Source organism: Sander lucioperca, chromosome 7, assembly GCF_008315115.2.
Source record: "Sander lucioperca isolate FBNREF2018 chromosome 7, SLUC_FBN_1.2, whole genome shotgun sequence".
Lineage (NCBI taxonomy): Eukaryota > Metazoa > Chordata > Actinopteri > Perciformes > Percidae > Sander > Sander lucioperca.
In genome coordinates this window covers 3931934-3951099 of record NC_050179.1, presented here as the reverse complement: position 1 = coordinate 3951099, position 19166 = coordinate 3931934, and the positions used below count along the sequence as shown (strand labels likewise).

Genomic DNA, 19166 nt, shown 5'->3' with positions numbered 1-19166 from the left:
GATGTGTGATACTTAATGACAAAATACCTACAAGCTGCTGAAACAGCACATTTCTTCCTGCTAGCTGACCACTTGCTCTCTGAATGTTAGCGTTGGCTGGAGGCTGTACCCTGTTGGAGACTTGTGTGCGGTCACAGTAGTCCTTTTGAATTATAGCACCCATTGGCTGCGCCAGTACTCAGTAATTTGGTCATTTCTATGTAAATTGCGCTTTGTGCCGCCATAGAAGGCTTTTGAAACACACAAACGCTCCGGCTTGCCTCGTTCCATAATGGTACACTGTTACACTGAATGATTAAAGCTAACTGTGAGAAAATGGCACTACAGTCAATCAGTTAAGTAGATAGGTCGACAGGAGTGTAGATAGAAGAGGAAGGGCACTCAGGCATGCGGCGACGAAGACAGGCATAAGAGGCAGGCGGATGTTTTGGGTTGCGTCCAGCCTGCTGGCTTCTCTCTTTAGAGGGGAGAAGAGAGAAGAGCCCACAAGAGACAAACATTAGGGGGTTTATGGCTGACTCTGCAGTATCATTGTCATTTGAACAAGATTGGACATGCCTTAGTGAGGTGAGATGGGACTACCTAGTACAGGAGACAGCACAACGAGGCAACATATATAAAAAAATATATACACATAAGTTAATGAAGCTTATTTGATTTCACTGCTATTCTACCTCAGGATTTTTATAGACTTAGGCTTGGGCACAAATCTTGGCAGCATTGCAAGCCAGGAAATCTCAGCTCTCACAGACATTTTAATGCCTTCTGTCCTTGACAATAATATCACTTAATGGCATTGCTACCTTCAAGTATCCTAAGAAAATCCTGTGTTGTGGACAGTTTTTATTTAAAACAAAAAATGCAGCCTTGTCAGAGTTTTTTTTCTATCTTTAAAAATAACTGTGGAGTTATTCAGCCCTGCCTATACAACATTCTGCTATAAGTAAACGATCTTTTCTACATTCACTTGTCTCAACAATGCTTGTTGCGTGCATTGTCAAGAGGAGTGGCCTGACTTAAAACCTGGTAGGACCAGCCATGATTTTCACCAGGCCATACCGGGACTTATTCTTAACTTCCTATCAAATATGGTGAGCCAGTGTTATATGGTTATTGAGTTGTGATACGTTTCATTCAAGACTGTGTGACTTTAGTGGTTAAAAAGTTAAAAACAGAGGGTCAAATGCATTTAGCATAAAGCTGAAATGCCACTTGTTAGTGCAGAAGCCTTAGTAAAAGGTACCCTGTACCCCTGTTTTTTTATACCACTAGCGCTATGGATCAATGTTTTTACATTGAGATTTTGTTTATACACTAGCAAGACTGTCCTCCCCTGAGTAGGGCTGGGTACTGAATTCAACACGTTTTAGGCACCGAACGAATTGCCTCTATAGTATTATATATAGAGTATCAAAACATTCCTCGTCATTCAATACCCAATTTCAATACCTAAGGAGTAAATCTTATCAGCATCAGTGAGCCAATAAGCATGCAGCATGCTTCTACCAAGATCTAATAACGCTGGTAATTGGCTGTCTAACGTTACACATTGTAGAGGCAGGAAAAACTGTTACGCACAGAGATGAGGTTCATGTAGTAGGAGCTGAAAAATAAATAAAATGATTTGTGCCGTAATGTGTGTAATGTAATTTCTTTTGATTCATAAAATTGGTATCGATTAGGAACTGGTATCAAAGTCACGGTATTGATATTGGTATTGTTATCAAAAATGATTAAACGATACCCAACCCCACCCCTGACAAACTCCCACATAACTCGCTTTTTCAAGCAGCAATTAGGACTCATATTAAAGTTTATAGTGGCAATGCCGTCTGGTGGCGTTAGTAATTATGCCGTGACCAAAGCAGGAAGTACGGTGTCAAAGTATAATAGTGCAAAATTCTGCATAAGGAGGCAGGTTGGGGTGGTGAATAGAACGAACAAACACTAGACTTTCACACAAACAAACACAGGACTTTCACCCAGGAGACCAGGGGTCGAGTCCCGTTTGAAAACGCTCATATGGGTCGTTTTAGAGGGTAGGAATAAACTATCTATATCAACACATGGTTTGGAGGACTTGTTGACACTAGCATGATGACTTGCATGCACAGGCAACGTATCACACATTACTGGTGCCAGTTTCAAACTATTCCGCTGATTGACAGTTTAATGGCAGTAAATGTGCAAAAAAGTGCAGCAATGCACGCCAACAAAGGCAGTGAAGAACACTGCATGCTTGCAAACGAGGATGTCAACAAAACAACATTTACAATATTCAAAAAAATGGATTTGCAAATGTTTTATTAGGAAGGAAATGCATTTAAAGATGCACACTATTTGTTTTGATGAGAAACACTTAATGTAAACGTAACTCTGTTTGATTACAAGAAAACTCCACAATGCACCAGTTTAAATTCCCCAATTTTAGCCATTGAGTCAAATAAAAATAGAAGTCAAATGGAAGAGCCTTAACATATTACTTTCATGCCATTCATGTTTGTAGGGAGTCAGCCAGCTGAGACGGAGAAGGCCTCGAATGTCTGTGTGCTATTGGGGCAAATTGAAGATGAAGTGAAGATTAGTCTTCATTCTTCCCAGGCCAACAGAATGGCTGGCAATGACTGGGGATATGGGCATCTGCAATTAGCAGAAAAAGTGGACAAAAACAATAAAAGGGTTAATAAAAATGCAGACATGCTGTTTTCCTCATCTTTTGAAGTTTAATTATATGTTATCATGTACGCTTTAAAGATATTGCCTCTCCCAAAGACATTCCTTTCCTTTCCCACCTGTAACCTGACTCATCTCAAATAACAAGTCTGAGAGATCCGGGCCCATTACGCCAGCAGCCACAACAATTATACTTTGACACGACTGCAGGGTTTGGCTTAGTGTCTAGCACTTTGTGACACCCTTACATTACTTTAACCAAAGGGAGACAATACAGGGTGTAGTGGTTCACTTCCTTCCACGTTGAGTGTCAATTCAAGCAGCAAACCTTTGTGTTTTAACCTTTTTCTATAGCACAAATCTTGAACTGAAATGCTGCATGTGGGAGGTTTCAATGTCCTCACAATAAAAAAAAAAAAAAGAGCACTTGACAGACAAGGCAGGGTTACAGGAAATTCAGAGGGCCATATCATTTTGTGAATCAGCAAGGCTTAACAAAACAAAAAGACGTGTGGCTACTATCCTTGTCTTGGTTTTATACGGTCTCCTCACTTCTTTTTTTTCCTTTTCCCTTAATTCCCCTCCACTCTTCCTCATTCTATTTCTTCACATCTATTTGGCCTGTGCAAATATTGCCAGTGTGAAATCCTGTGAGCATTGATTGATTGCGGGTGTGGGCTAATCGTCTAGCAACAAAGACATCTTCCACAAAATCAATGCCACTGAAAGAGAAACTAAATCTTTTTAGGGTTCCAAAATCCTTTGTAATATAGCATTGTCTACCAGGGGAATGTCTAGTATTTTCTCTTATTTTAGGTTCCAACTCCTTTGAGTTTGGAAGCAGCTGATTTATTCCATATAATTTATCCTTTAATAGAGAAAAGTGTGTGTGTGTGTGTGTGTGTGTGGGGGGATTCTTTATATGAGTCCATTTTAATGGCCAAATTGATAGCCTCCCATCAAGAAATGGAAAGGTACAGAGATTGGCTGTGAGACGCTCTAAGACAGAAACCAGACATATCCAGCAAAGGGCAAAGAGAATGCAACAAAGTGATTTATTCATCTGTGTGTTGACTTTTATGTTCCTCCTGCTTTGCCTGTCATGTGCAGAGGCAGCAGGGAGCAATAGTCATGTTATCGGCATGGCTTCATTCCAGACCCTTAAACACACGCAAAAGGACACATACTAAAACGATTAGCTGATCAATTGACTTGTCGATCATCATTTTTAATAATTGATTGATCACGTCTATTTTTACATTATGGCAAATTGAATATATTTGGGTTATGGGCTGTTCATCAGACAAAACAAGCCATTTGAAGATGTCACCTTGGGTTCTGGGAAACTGGCCAATCGGTAAACCCCTCCCCCGAGCAGAGATCATCCATGGCTTATCAACCAGAACTAAGCATGATACTGTCAAGCTTTGGGTTTCTCCACGTTAAAGCGGTGTGCATGAGGCTGTAGAAAGAACGACAGTTAAAGAGTTTAAAGGATAGTCTGTGTCGAGCAAAAGGAATGGATTAAACAGTGTGTTTGTCTACTCTAACGTAAGATGCTAGACGTTAGCATGTCTGGCTTACTATCTGACTACCTACAGTCGTAACTGAACATTACTTCAAAGGTCAAGGAACACATCATTAACTAACTATGTTAGCTTTTTGTTTACATTTAAAAAATACATGTTTACGACTAGCCACGGTGTATTATTTTTTCACTGTGTGTCCAGGATGCTATCAGAGTCTAGGGTAATGTTAACAGCTCCTGCTGCTTTCCATTTACCTCGGAAGAGAGGTCGGAATTGAGAATGACGTAATACCCAAGTTGACCGTGTTCCAGTAACATGTCGGAAAACCAACATATTTAACAGGGGGACTCTAGCCAGGTTAACCATTGTTAGCAATACCAGTTGATAACAATGCATTTTGTGGTACTTTGCATGTACAAACACTGTAGCAACATGTCCACAGATGGACAGTACTGTGTGTACGGGTCAGTATATTCATACAGCTTTTACTACTGTTGATGTCCGAAGCAGCCATGTTGGATTTTTGATGTTGAGGTTGGCAAGAGCATCTGTCCTGCTCTTTATTAGATTTGAACCTTACCATCACCCGAAAGATCTTTTAATCTAATGTTAAACATGAAAACATACCGTTTGAAAATACAAACGAGTATGTAAGCTAAGAAGCCAACAGGATTATGTCCGAAAGAAATATTAAATAATAATTTTACTTTACAAAACATATAATACACGGGTTAACCAGTTATTCGCTGCAATACAAAAACAATGCCGGTGAGGATGGTGAATTATTGCCAGGGACATGCAGTTTTACTCTCTGTCTTTTAAGACAATGACATGTTTATAGCAATTAAGTGCATATTTAAGACCCTTTTACAGAGTTCTCATTTAAAAATGAGTCAGCGATTTCAACTAATTAACGGATCTGTCATTAGCTTAATTAGCTAGCTATCCATCCATCCATCCATCTTCGTCCGCTTATCTGGTGTCGGGTCGCGGGGGGAGCAGCTCCAGCAGGGGACCCCACACTTCCCTTTCCCGAGCCACATTAACCAGCTCCGACTGGGGGATCCTGAGGCGTTCCCAGGCCAGGTTGGAGATATAATCCCTCCACCTAGTCCTGGGTCTTCCCCGAGGCCTCCTCCCAGCTGGACGTGCCTGGAACACCTCCCTAGGGAGGCGTCCAGGGGGCATCCTTACCAGATGCCCAAACCACCTCAACTGGCTCCTTTCGACGCGAAGGAGCAGCGGCTCTACTCCGAGCTCCTCATGGATGACTGAGCTTCTTACCCTATCTCTAAGGGAGGCGCCAGCTACCCTCCTGAGGAAACCCATTTCGGCCGCTTGTACCCTGGATCTCGTTCTTTCGGTCATGACCCAGCCTTCATGACCATAGGTGAGGGTAGGAACAAAAACTGACCGGTAGATCGAGAGCTTTGCCTTCTGGCTCAGCTCTCTTTTCGTCACAACGGTGCGATAAATTGAATGTAATACCGCACCCGCTGCGCCGATTCTCCGACCAATCTCCCGCTCCATTGTCCCCCCACTCGCGAACAAGACATCAAGGTATTTGAACTCCTTCACTTGGGGTAAGGACTCTTTCCCTACTTGGAGAAGGCACTCCATCGGTTTCCTGCTGAGAACCATGGCCTCAGATTTAGAGGTGCTGATCCTCATCCCAGCCGCTTCACACTCGGCTGCGAATCGATCCAGTGAGTGCTGAAGGTCACAGGCCGATGATGCCATCAGGACCACATCATCTGCAAAAAGCAGCGATGAGATCCCCAGCCCACCGAACTGCAACCCCTCTCCACCCCGACTACGCCTCAATATCCTGTCCATAAATATTACAAACAGGATTGGTGACAAAGCGCAGCCCTGGACTTGTTTCACCTGAAACGAGTCCGACTTACTGCCAAGAACCCGGACACAGCTCTCGCTTTGGTCGTACAGAGATTGGATGGCCCTGAGAAGAGACCCTCTTACCCCATACTCAGGGGGTCACCTCCCACAGTATCTCCTGGGGGACCCGGTCATACGCCTTCTCCAAATCCACGAAACACACGTAGACCGGTTGGGCATACTCCCAGGCTCCCTCCAGGATCCTTGCGAGAGTAAAGATCTGGTCCATTGTTCCATGACCAGGACGGAATCCACATTGTTCCGCTTCAATCTGAGGTTCGACTATCGGCCGAACCCTCCTTTCCAGCACCTTGGAGTAGACTTTACCGGGGAGGCTGAGAAGTGTGATACCCCTGTAATTGGCACACACCCTCTCACCACCACCCCGGTCTGCCACTCCTTAGGCACCGTCCCCGACTTCCATGCAATGTTGAAGAGGCGTGTCAACCAAGACAGCCCCTCCACACCCAGAGCCTTGAGCATTTCTGGACGGATCTCATCAATCCCAGGGGCTTTGCCACTGTGGAGTTGTTTGACTACATCAGTGACTTCCGCCTGGTAAATTGACAACAATCCCCCATCATCCTCCAGGTCTGCCTCTAATATAGAGGGCGTATTAGTCGGATTCAGGAGTTCCTCAAAGTGCTCCTTCCACCGCCCTATTACCTCCTCAGTCGAGGTCAACAGCATCCCATCCTTACTGTACACAGCTTGGATGGTTCCCCGCTTCCCCCTCCTGAGGTGGCGAATGGTTTTCCAGAAGCACCTTGGTGCCGACCAAAAGTCCTTCTCCATGTCTTCTCCAAACTTCTCCCACACCCGCTGCTTTGCCTCTTTCACGGCAGAGGCTGCAGCCCTTCGGGCCCTTCGGTACCTTGCAACTGCCTCCGGAGTCCTCTGGGATAACATATCCCGGAAAGACTCCTTCTTCAGTCAGACGGCTTCCCTGACCACCGGTGTCCACCACGGTGTTCGTGGGTTACCGCCCCTTGAGGCACCTAAGATCCTAAGACCACAGCTCCTCGCCGCAGCTTCAGCAATGGAAACTTTGAACATTGTCCACTCGGGTTCAATGCCCCCAGCCTCCACAGGGATGCACGAAAAGCTCTGCCGGAGGTGTGAGTTGAAAGTCTGTTGGACAGGGGCCACCTCCAGACGTTCCCAATTTACCCGCACTACCCGATTGGGCTTACCAGGTCTGTCCAGAGTCTTCCCCCACCCCCTGACCCAACTCACCACCAGATGGTGATCGGTTGACAGCTCTGCCCCTCTCTTCACCCAAGTGTCCAAAACATACGGCCTCAGATCAGATGAAACGATTATAAAATCGATCATTGACCTTTGGCCTAGGGTGCTCTGGTACCAAGTACACTTATGAGCATCCCTATGTTCGAACATGGTGTTCGTTATAGACAATCCATGACTAGCACAGAAGTCCAACAACAAACAACCACTCTGGTTTAGATCAGGGAGGCCGTTCCTCCCAATCACGCCTCTCCATGTGTCTCCATCATTGCCCACGTGCGCGTTGAAGTCCCCCAGCAGGACTATGGAGTCCCCCACTGGAACCGCATGCAGGACTCCATTCAAAGTCTCCAAGAAGGCCGAATACTCCGAACTCTTGTTTGGTGCATATGCACAAACAACAGTCAGAGTTTTCCCCCCCACAACCCGCAGGCGTAGGGAGGCGACCCTCTCGTCCACCGGGGTAAACTCCAACGTAGCAACGCTCAGCCGGGGGCTTGTGAATACCCCCACACCCGTTATATTAGCTAGCTAGCTAGCAGCTAATATAACATGACAGCAGCAGTTGTCATATCAGTTGGCAAAACTGAAGGTCGCTGGCTAGAAAAGCCTGCTTTCGTCTTCCTTAAATCCAGTTACCATTATTTCAAAAATGATTTTGAGCGGTGAATCTGCCACCATTTGCCAGGTGAGAACGGAAAGCTGGAAATTGTGAAGGGCATTTTGTATGGTTTTCTGACATTTTATAGAATTAACTTTTAATTGATTACTCAAAAAGAAATCGAAAGATGAATCAATGATGACAACAATAGTTGCAGCTCTATACTCAACACACTCATTCATATACAGTGCACAACATCGCAGTAGAGCAGGAGACTGAAAGAGAGCCAAGGACACACACCTGGTACACACATCTAAACAAACCTCTGCTTTCACTGAAAGACAAACAAATGGAGGCCAGTGTAGTTACTCTGCTATAGGACAGGCTCGGGCAGATGGGGGACTTTGAGCATGCTGTGCAGGAACGACAGAGTCAGGCCAGACCACGACCCCAGCCATGTTCTGTTTTTATAACCCTCAGCCTTTTGAAAAACACTCCCCTCTCTGCCATCCCCGAGTTCTCAGCAATTTCTTTCCATCTGAAGTTGCCGCTGGACTGTAGATTACACGCTCGTGTTCCCATCTAGTAAAAACAATAGGTGTGTGTGTGTGTGTGTGTGTGTGTGTGTGTGTGTGGGTGCATGCATGTTGTCAGCAGGCTTGTATTCCATGCTTATTCCGTGATTCAAAGGAATATTACCCAAACCTAAGACAGTTTACGACCAGAATTAATCCTTCAGCCTTGTTGGCTGTCAACATGCACCATGTTGCCGTTCATAGGTACAGTATAAGGATACCTGAACCGCCCTTCTTCCTCCCAGGCCCCCCTTCAGGCATTCCCATAACTCACCGGGCCTCAAATTCCATGCGGACATTCCTGAACTTCAGAGGCACATCGGCAGATGAGAGTCTGGATTTATGGATTGCTGATGGACAGTGGAGGGGGGAGCGTAGCGGGGGTGGGAAGGTGATAGGGCCTACTTCAAAGAGGAGGAAGCGTTTGTTGTTGTTGCTCTCCTAGGCTCACTGTTGCACACATATGCACAGCTATCTGCCTCTGGCAGCTGGAGTGCTCACTCACTGGTTTAAGGCCCTGGCACACCAAGCCAACGGCCGCCGACTACTGCCGACGACGTCCACCTGTGGCGTCGCCTCTCGTTGGCCCTCGTCGCTTTTGTCTGGGCCAAAAATTAGCACTGGAACACAGCACAGACTACAGCCGACACATTGTGCGCATGCGTTCAAGGAAATAACTCCCCATACCAGCAGGCGGCGGTAATCTATTCATCATTCAACAAGGGAAACCGGATACCTTTGTTATGATACCCACAACAAACAGCGTTTGCTCTAGGAGCAGCAGAACAGAACAGCGCCTACGGTCCCTCTGCATCACTCCCCACTGGGAAGACAGCGGTACTGGGAGATGGCTAACTGGACTGTGCCTCTCCCAGGCTGTCATCTGTTTTCTCGGCAAAGAAGTCTCCCTAATGTGGGACACCGAACGGCCGGCTGCTGGCTCGTTAGCTAACGTTAGCATGCTAATTTCACCCACCCAACATGCCTTCATCATACACTGGTTACCGAAAATTAGCCAAACAAACATGTCACTCATCTGGCGAGTGACAAGAGTGTGTGAATTAAACATTAAGTTGTTACATTTGACTAATTTAGAGGATGGCCGGCTGGCTGGTAAGCTAGCTTGCTTGCTAGGGGGGTAAATGTTTAGCGGTGCAGAGGGGACAGAGATAGAGAGAGAGGTCTTTTACGGTCTTTATATTAAATATCATGGTATAGGATATTAGTTTATTAACGTTAGTTTATTTTGTAACGTGTAGGTATGTAGAGATATTTTAAAATGCATGTTATCATTGGAATAAATATGCCTAAACAAAATAACGTTAGTTATGTATATCTCGTAGGCTACGTTTGCCATTTTCTGGCCATAATATGCAAAAATAGTTGTTCCAATAGTTCAAACCTGTGTTTTTAGAAGGAGCAGTTTTGACAGCTCTGTGTATTTGATTGATCAGATGAGATGAAAAATGAAAGGAGCCTTGGGTGTGCCTGTCACAGTCATTTGTTTGTTTTGCTCACTCTTGTTTCCAAGCTGAAAATCCAATCAGATGAATTGGCTGTTCAGCCGACGGCCGACAACCGCAGACGCCGGTTCAACACTACAACAACACAAAATGCAAAACAGGCAGACGAAGGCCGACACCGCACACCGCACAGACCCCAACTAGGACCGACGGCCGACCATCGGCTTGGTGTGTCAGGGCCTTTACACACAGTTATCTTAGCTTTCATTTCATTATTTTCAACCAGTATGACCAGATATAGGTGGTGGTTTGCATCTTTGAAGTTTGACTTTCTTACTCTCCCACATCGACAGAGACAAAGAACTATTACAGATATGATTTAGCCTTTCATTTTTCATAATATCAAAGGTGACCCTTCAAAGATTGCCTGCATGCTTTTTTATTGCACCTGTATAAAATATTACTCTTGCTCTTAAAAGCCACCTCCTTCTCAGCTATTAGAATTTGTTTGTGTGACTTTGCATACAACATCATAGGTCACAGACAAATGTGCGAGTGTGTGGATGTTTGCATCTATCTATATTTGTATATGTGCGAGTGTGTTTGTATTTGCGTGTGTGAGCACACCCTCCGTTTCCAACCGGCTAGTGTTATGTTGCAGGGGCCCCGCGGTGTGTGAGGTTGATGGATGCGTAGAGTGGTGTCGTTTCTCTGAGCCGGATGTGTAATGAACCCTGCTTTGCTTCTGTAACATTTGGGTTGATTGATTACAAACAAAGGCCATTTAGCATGCAGGGGTGCTGCCTCTTAACAATGCAACGTAGCTTCACAGATGGGATTACACATATATGGCATGAGAAAAGACCACAGCGCGCTGCTTGTTAAATTAAAGCTGTGCTGTTATCCAGCTTTCCTTCTGAACACGAGATGATTCATATACAATTTTCTCATTGTTATACTGTATTGTTTACTTTGTACACACTTTTACAGAAAATAAAATAATAGAACTGTTTATGTTGTTTCAGCTTTATATGTCCAAATTGTCTCTTTTATATAATTTTCTCATTCCCTCCGCCCCATCTTTTTCTCATTTAACACTCACTAAGATTTTCCTCTTTGAGTTGCCCAACTCCACTCACTGTTAAGGTGGAACGCTGATGTAACTCTTATTCCCAGTAACCAGGGCGATCCAAAAGGCTCCGGTCCTCCCGCTGCTTAATCAGACCACTGTTTGTTCACTCTCCCTTTTCTCATGGTCTGGCCTGCCAACTAAAACCAGCCAGGCATTAATGAAAAGCAAAATATGCATCTTTATCTCCTCTCACATGGGAGTTTCAGATTATCTTTGAAGCTGAACTTTTACAGACTATATACAGGGACTATATATATATATATATATATATATATATATATATATATTAGGGCTGTCAATCAATTAAAAAAATTAATCTAATTAATTACAGACTCTGTGATTAATTAATCAAAATTAATCGCAGACATAATTAACGGTGCCTGAACCGATACTTTTCAAGAAAGTAAAAAAAGAAAAGAAAACAAAGGGTACTAAACAACAGTTGGTGACATTAAAGAACGGCTTGTTTATTGCTAAGGCCATATGGTCAAAATTAAATGATTTAATAATAATGTATAACAATAACAATAACTTATTTCACGAGTAAATTGCTGTTGAATGACAAAAACAACCACCAAGGACATTTACAATAACTTCAAATGCACCACGAAGCTGTAGTTTACCAGTTTCATTGAACGCACTGTCTGTGTTGTTTTTCCGACGGCAGCTCGGCAGCTGTAGATTGTTACATCCCGCTGTTGAGTCACAGTCCTCTACAGTAAAACACAGTCAAACTTTACACCGTTCAGCGTTAGCTGTCAGCATTGTAACCGTGTTTAATTCAGCTACTAGCTAGCGGTAGGCTAACGTTAGCTGCTGTCAAGTATAGTGTTAACTAGTGTCACATGCAGCGGTGTTTGTGTTGTCTGTATCGTCTTCAGAGCACCAGAGAGAAGTGCAGACATATCAGTGGCACCAGATTTCAGTAGCCAGGGTTGGCAGGAAGAAGATTTTTACAAGTAAATGTTCCAGTTAATGATCCAGGCAGCACATTCTCGTCTCCCTCCTTCATTTTACAGTCCAATGGTGGCTTAATCTGCGTTATTTTTTTTAACGCGTTATTTTTTCTCAGATTAATTAATCGAAATTAACGCGTTATTTTGACAGCCCTAATATATATATATATATATATATATATATATATATATATATATATATATATATATATATATATATATATAAATAAATCCTGTCTCTGTTTATGCCCTCACATTGTTTTCCATCTCTTCCCCTTACAGGGAGCTTCTCTAACCTGCCTCATTTCAGTCATTGCAGGAGTGCTGCAAATGGCTGATGCTAGGTGTGTGTGTGTGTGTGTGTGTGTGTGTGTGTGTGTGTGTATGTTTCGAGTGTTATGCTGGCCCTGAAGTGACACAACGAGGGTATAAATAGAGCAGGCCCACAGATCATAGTGCCAGACAGAATGTGGCATCTGCTGTGCTGGGAGTGCAATGTGTTGGAGAGCCTCTAAACTCCTCTCCATTCCTTTTCCCTCTCCTCTCAGTCTCTCATCTTCCTCCCTTCTAGTCCTGTTGATTTCCTCCCTCTCTCTACCTTTATCATCTTTATCTTTCCTCCTACTATTTTTCCACTTTCTTCCTTCAGTCTCTCCCGCCCTCTGCCTCATTTTCCTTTTGTCCTGCCCCCTCTCGCATACTGCCACACATCTGCTGCCATGTGTTGAGTGTTGTGGAGCAGTCCCAGTTTCAATTTAGGCTATAAGATCCTATTTCTAAACACACAGAGGGAACCAGAGAGGGGGGAAACAGAGCGATAGAAACAAAGGAAGTGGGGGAAGAAGGCAGATAGACGGCCCTGCAGTGGTTAACATCAAAGCGTGATTTCATATTAAAGGTGGTTTACTAATTCCTCAACCGCAATGCTACACGTTCCACGTAAAAACAATTTAATCCCATGGGATTATGTGGTGTACTTGCAAGGCAATCTTGAGTTGGACGGGCAACTCTGTAAGCACAGGAGATAAAAGCAAAGTCATTGTGATTCTCAGTAGGTTATTTCCCACCCAGAGCCGATTATCAATCCTACTGATTTAGCGATTCATTTTCCTGCTCTCAGTAAAGCCATTACAAAGTGACCGTAACCTCCTCTATGTCACATAACACAGCGTACAGTCAAATATACAGGAATGCGTATCTCAACAACATGACTCATTCATACTTTCCACCCACACTCCCCCTATACATCCTTAGAACACAAAAAATAAAATTCAATTAAGAATGATTTCCTTCTAGCGTCGCTGTACTAACTGTATTCATTCATCTACTAGTGTTTTTTTATTTATTTCCCAGAAGCACATCACTTAATCTCATAATCTGCTTTTGCTGTGACTAGTGTTGGATTCCCTCAAAGACAGGGGACAGACTGCACAACACAAGTACACATGCGCGCGCGCGCACACACACACACACACACACACACACACACACACACACACACACACACACACACACACACACACACACACACACACACACACACACAGTCCCAGTGTCAGCCAAATTAATAAGCAGTTTAGCTGTCATTAGATTTCCATTTTTAAAATGATTCATACATTCTTTATGCCTGCTTCCCCTTTTTCTTTTCACGCTGTATCCTTCTCCTCAGCTGGCTCCACGCTCTGTGACAGGTAGTCTTCTGCGTTTGTTTGCTGACTCTGCGCCATGTCCACCCTCTGGCAGTCCAATAATTGTTTTAAGAGTTGATATTGGACACTGGCAGCAGGGGAGGGAGTTAGAGAGAGGGGGGGCTGCCAACAGGAACATGGAGAACTGTCCGTCAGAGAACAGCGGCAGGTCATCTTTTCATCCTTTTGTTTGCTCGCAAAGCAGTGTTCTCGCCTGTGAAGACGAAATTCAATCTTCCTCCTTTCACTCACTGTTTTTCTCTTCCCCTCCACATTAGCCCACCCCTGCTAAAACTATTGTCTGCTTCTATTGTCCCTCGAACCTTCTCTTCCCCTTTTCTAACTCTTCTTCTCTCTCACGACTCCGTCAGTCACATCGGCAACACACGCACAAAAGAATCTCCTCCATTTTGTTGGCCTTGGGCGTAGTTGTTTGAGTGAACATTGTGTGAATCTCCTTTGGCTTTAAATGTGTAATTACCCCCCCCCCCCTCTGTCAGGGAAAGAATTAAGGTTTTTTGACTGGTGCGGTGTTACCTTGAGATCAATACTCGACTCTGCTCAAACGACAGATGAAATGACTTTGAAGGTCAGTTTCAACATTAAAAGATAATGAGGTGTTTGTGATGTGAAAGGCTTTTTATTTATTTTTTTTAAAGCCGGTTGTCAGGTTTCTGTGGGAAATGTGTTTTCTATTTCTTTTCCAAACAACAAGTGTGTGGAAACCCTTAATCACCATCAGCACACACAAAATTGTGAAAGCGTGATTGGTTTGGCAGCCAAATACAGCATTTCTTGCCAAGTTGCAACAACTTTCAACTTTTCAGAGGTGTCTCTTTTTCTCACATGCTTTGCCTATCTCTCTAAACACACTCACCTTAGAGCTGTCTCTCTTTCAGTGTGTTGCAAGCTGAGTCCCAGACAGTCAAGCGTGAGACCCAGAGGATGCCATCCCAGGATTTGGAAGATTCGAAGGCTTTTGGCACGGGTATTTATCCTGAAAATTTCCCAGGGCCACATCAGTGCCAGGATGCCATACGTCAGGGGGCACAGAGGAGCATTGTGGCCCGGCACCCACGTTTAGGGGCCTGCTGAGAGGGACCACAGAGGAAAACACTGAATGTCATTGTTACATAGCGCCAATGATCTGCTCTGTGTCCTGCGCTATGATGTCATGGCAGTCATTTGTCCAGCTGTGGCCAAGCACGCATGTCTGATAAAAGAGGCCATTAATCTCAGCATAGTGTGGTTTTGAGTATTCTTGCGTGCAAGCTATATTTAATGTTAATTTCACTATGCAGCTATATTTTCACTTACACAACTTCTTTTTCAGTTTCATGAATTAACCTTAAAACATCTACATTAAGTGGTGCGCTTTCTCCTCGGCAGAGTGTGGCTCAGTGGCGAGTACACACTTGTTTGCTATTGATGAAGCACAGATGTAGCAGGAAAATGAGCATGTCATGAGTAAAGCCAAGACATAACAACCTCAGACAAACCGTCCATTGTGTTTGACTCACTTTTTTCCTTCCTCTGTGAGAAGAACCAATGTATGTCCAACAGATCTTAACCAGATTAGGGCTGGACTGCTTGATTAAACAGAAAATCGTCTGTTAACTGCAGACATAAAAGTCCAGACGTACTAGACTATGTATGTCACAAGTTTAGTTAATTCTGTTGTTCAATAAATATTTAGTTACTAAACATATGAGAGTAAACATGACAGCACAATGGGTTTATATAGGTGCAGCTATGTACTAATGAAGCAACGTTTCCTTAAGAGAATTCTGTCATATGATTTTTGGTTTGGTATTTTAGTGACTCGCCATGCACTGTACAGTAGAAGCAGTGTCATTGACAATCCAGAAGTGCACCACATCTTTGGTGTCAAGCTTTACAATGTCTTTCATAGTCTGCCTGTTTACCCTATAAGCCCCTGTGCTCTGTACTATTTTGGTGACAGTGGGTGGAGGCCAAATAATACATCATTATGTAACCAAAACCTTCTTTAGGCCCAGAAACATGAATTAACCTTAAAAAGAGAAAGTAACTGACTGTGGCAGTTTATACTGTATGTGCTACCATATATTCATGTATGGACTGCTGTACTATATATTCAACTTGCAACTCCTTGACAAGAACACTTCCCTATTACATGCTGCTCTGTTCTCACAGTCCATTACCGAAATCTTCCTTTTGGGCATAAATCCAACAGTAAGTTCAAGGATGGCCACTTCCTAAGATAAAACTATAGCCTATGCCATCGCAAGATTGAGTTTACTTTCCTATCTTCAGCCAACAGACCTCCCCTATTGAAGACTGGAACGCAGAGAGGTCCAATCCCAGTGTCTGTTCTCAGAGACAACAGTCCACCATTCATTGAGTTGATGACAGAATTAATTAAGAAATTAATACACAATAAAAACAACTAGGAAAAAACAATGTGTGCCCAGCAGAGGTGTGTCATCACGTCTGGAAACTAGATGGTATTGCTGGTTAGGACTGGTGTAGCCAATTACTTTGTGTGAGCTAATAGAAATTGACATAAGAATGCACTTTTGCTTTTTTTTGGCCCTTTTTAGGTATGATCTGAGTGATTAAATAGGATCAGAAAAACAATATTTTCATTAGAAGATGATAAAATAATAAGAAGGAAATGTTTGTTTCTCACTCAAAAGCTATACTATTTATGTTTGGTTTTGAGCATGATACAATTTCAAGTGTATGCAACAAATATCCAACTGTTGCTCAAGCTAAGTTATATGTTCAACATCAATTTTAAAAAGTAATCTGCTATACTGCCTGAATATCTCTCCAATGCGTAACCAATGAATGAAAGGACTACTGATGTATGATACATTTCAATTTGCTTCAGGAATACAAGCCTGAGCTTAATTGCTTCCACACACTGAACTGCGCAGTGAGAATTCAAAGTCATCATATTAGCCGTGCTGGATGTTTGATTCTGAACAATGTTATTACCGCCGTCCCCCGACACCCTGTTTCTGCAGCTCTGAGCAAAAGTGGACGGTGAAGCCTGCAGGAAACTGCTGGTTGCACATCGCTGCCCTACGACTAGTGGTGTAAGATAGTTACCGTGGTTACAGAGTGTGTGTAAGAGGTTGATAAGAGCAGGTTTTTGATCAAACAGAGGTAGGCAAGGGCGAGGTACGGTGAAGGAATATATGCCAAGGCAGTGATGGTGATTCACCTGGTTCATGTGCTTTGTGTGTTCGATTCATGTCGGTCTGTCCATCTGGTATCATGCTTCTGTGTCTAAGGAAAGCCTTATAACGCAGAGTTTCACTTCACAGATACTTGAAAAATACTCAAGTGCACAGAATAGATGTTGTTAATCAATATATGCTGTATTAAAAGGCAGTGATAAAACAAATGTGAAATGTAGCCTACTTACCTGTCTGCAAAAACACTTTTTTTCTGATTAAAGCTACCTAAATAACAAAAAACAAATGCATGTTGTGTCTTATTGAATTGGATCACCTAAGTGACATAAATCACTACAAAAATAGTAATTTAGTCCAAGGTAGAACCCGGACTTAGAAAACAGATGTGATGCAGTGCTCTCTGGGGATTATTGATTAAATGACTTATTGATGGTAGGCTGCAGCCCCAAAGCTGGATATTGATTCTGTCTTTCGAGGGAATAGAGGAGGTAGTCATAAAGAGATTTTGTAACTCATAATAGCCTTGCAGAGGTTAAGAGAAGATTGTGAACAATGTGGTACCACACATGATGTCAGAATTACACACACACACACACAAAGGATGTAAGTACTTGTAAAATCTAAACTCATGTGAGTATTTCTGTTTTCACGAGGGAGCACTCAAAATATGTTTTTCGACATATGAGTTTTTAACAAGGCGGCAAGACAGAGATTAGTGTAGATATGCCTTTGGCAGTAGACAATAATCAGCTGGTGTTTTGCGTGATACATCTGATAATGTGTTCTGGACATATTTAAGATTTATGTCCATTTGAGAAAATGGGAAAGAGAGGCTGCAGTAATAGCAATTTAAAAATGGATGATCTTAGGTCTGAGACTGACATTACAGGTTTAGGTGGAGGAAAGCACAAATAGGCACTTTTGAACTCAAAAATAAAGTATGTGTATGTATTCAGATAACTTCACTCGCTTACATTTTACACTGAGGCTGTGTGAGTGCTTACCATGTCAATATAAGCACATTTGGATGCCAGATGAATATGTGCTGCATAAAATAAAGAATGTCTAAATTATTACAGCTATGGACTTATAATCCACCAAGGGAGCTGGAACTGGATAGATTCCAGCCCAATGACCTTGATTAGGAATTAGCTGGAGGTAGAAAAGGAGGTACTTTCTACAATACTGGGTCTTGAAGCAACAACGGAATTGACAACAGGTCTTGACTTAATGAGGAGAGGTATTTGAACTGTAGTTCTGGCATATAAGAAGAAAGTTTGAAAAGAAAAAAACAACTTACATTTATACAAATTGACATTCTTGACACCTATTTTCTGCACACAAGGCATACCTTATTTCTAAGGGGTTAACTTAAATCCCTAAAACTAAGGAGTTTAAACAGGAAATTAGAAATACTTTTACTTACTTTACTGCATAGATTGCAACAGCACCATAAACTGCAGCCACCAGACTGACCATGAAGTTAAATCAACATCACAGCATGCTTTAAGTGCATACTTGTATTCTTGGGAGAATATTGTTAAGATCTTGATTTTACAATATCTTGGATGACATTTTTAGAAAATGCTGCTCTGTATCTCTGTCCTTTATATGCACTCTCCCTGCACAACGTGTGCTTGTTTCTTCTTCCCTCACCTGTATCTCACTGCTCATTGCCTCTGATCAGTCTTGACGGGTGTCCTTCCCCTACCTTGCTCTGCAAACACACACGCATGCGCGCGCGCACACACGCGCACACACACTCACACACACACAAACACACAAACGGCATCTGAGTAAATCCCAATGCATCTCTCTTTACTGAAGTCCTAGGTATAGATCAGCTTTGAGTGGTTAAAGGTGTTATTCAGCAAAGTTTAGTTACCCTGCTGTATAAGACGGGCTTCAGGAATCCACAAACAACCTTGCAAAACAGCATATTGATTCTGTTTTATGTTGCACAGCTATGACAGGTTGAGAGAGTTGTGGAAAAGGCAAGAGCATCCAGAGAATATGAGTTGGCAGAGAGAATAAAATATCAACACATAAGGGGGGGAGAGAGAGAGAGAGAGAGAGAGAGAGAGAGAGAGAGAGAGAGAGAGAGAGAGAAGCGTTCCTCTGACTGACCGGTGCCGTTGCACTGACAGACATATCATCTTGAGACCAACAACTGACCCCATGCCAATAAAACAATGTTAAAACCGAGGCCGAAGGTAAGTGTTT

General features: G+C 43.1%; 1 protein-coding gene across 1 annotated transcript in view; it reads right to left on the bottom strand.

Moving 5' to 3' along the window:
* The window catches only part of pamr1 (peptidase domain containing associated with muscle regeneration 1), a 67279-nt gene extending 52446 nt beyond the window's left edge, over nucleotides 1-14833 (bottom strand). The window contains exon 1 of the mRNA XM_031282595.2: nucleotides 14636-14833. The gene's annotated coding sequence lies outside the window, so the exon portion shown is untranslated. The remainder of the gene's footprint in view (nucleotides 1-14635) is intronic.
* Nucleotides 14834-19166: the final 4333 nt, after the last annotated feature.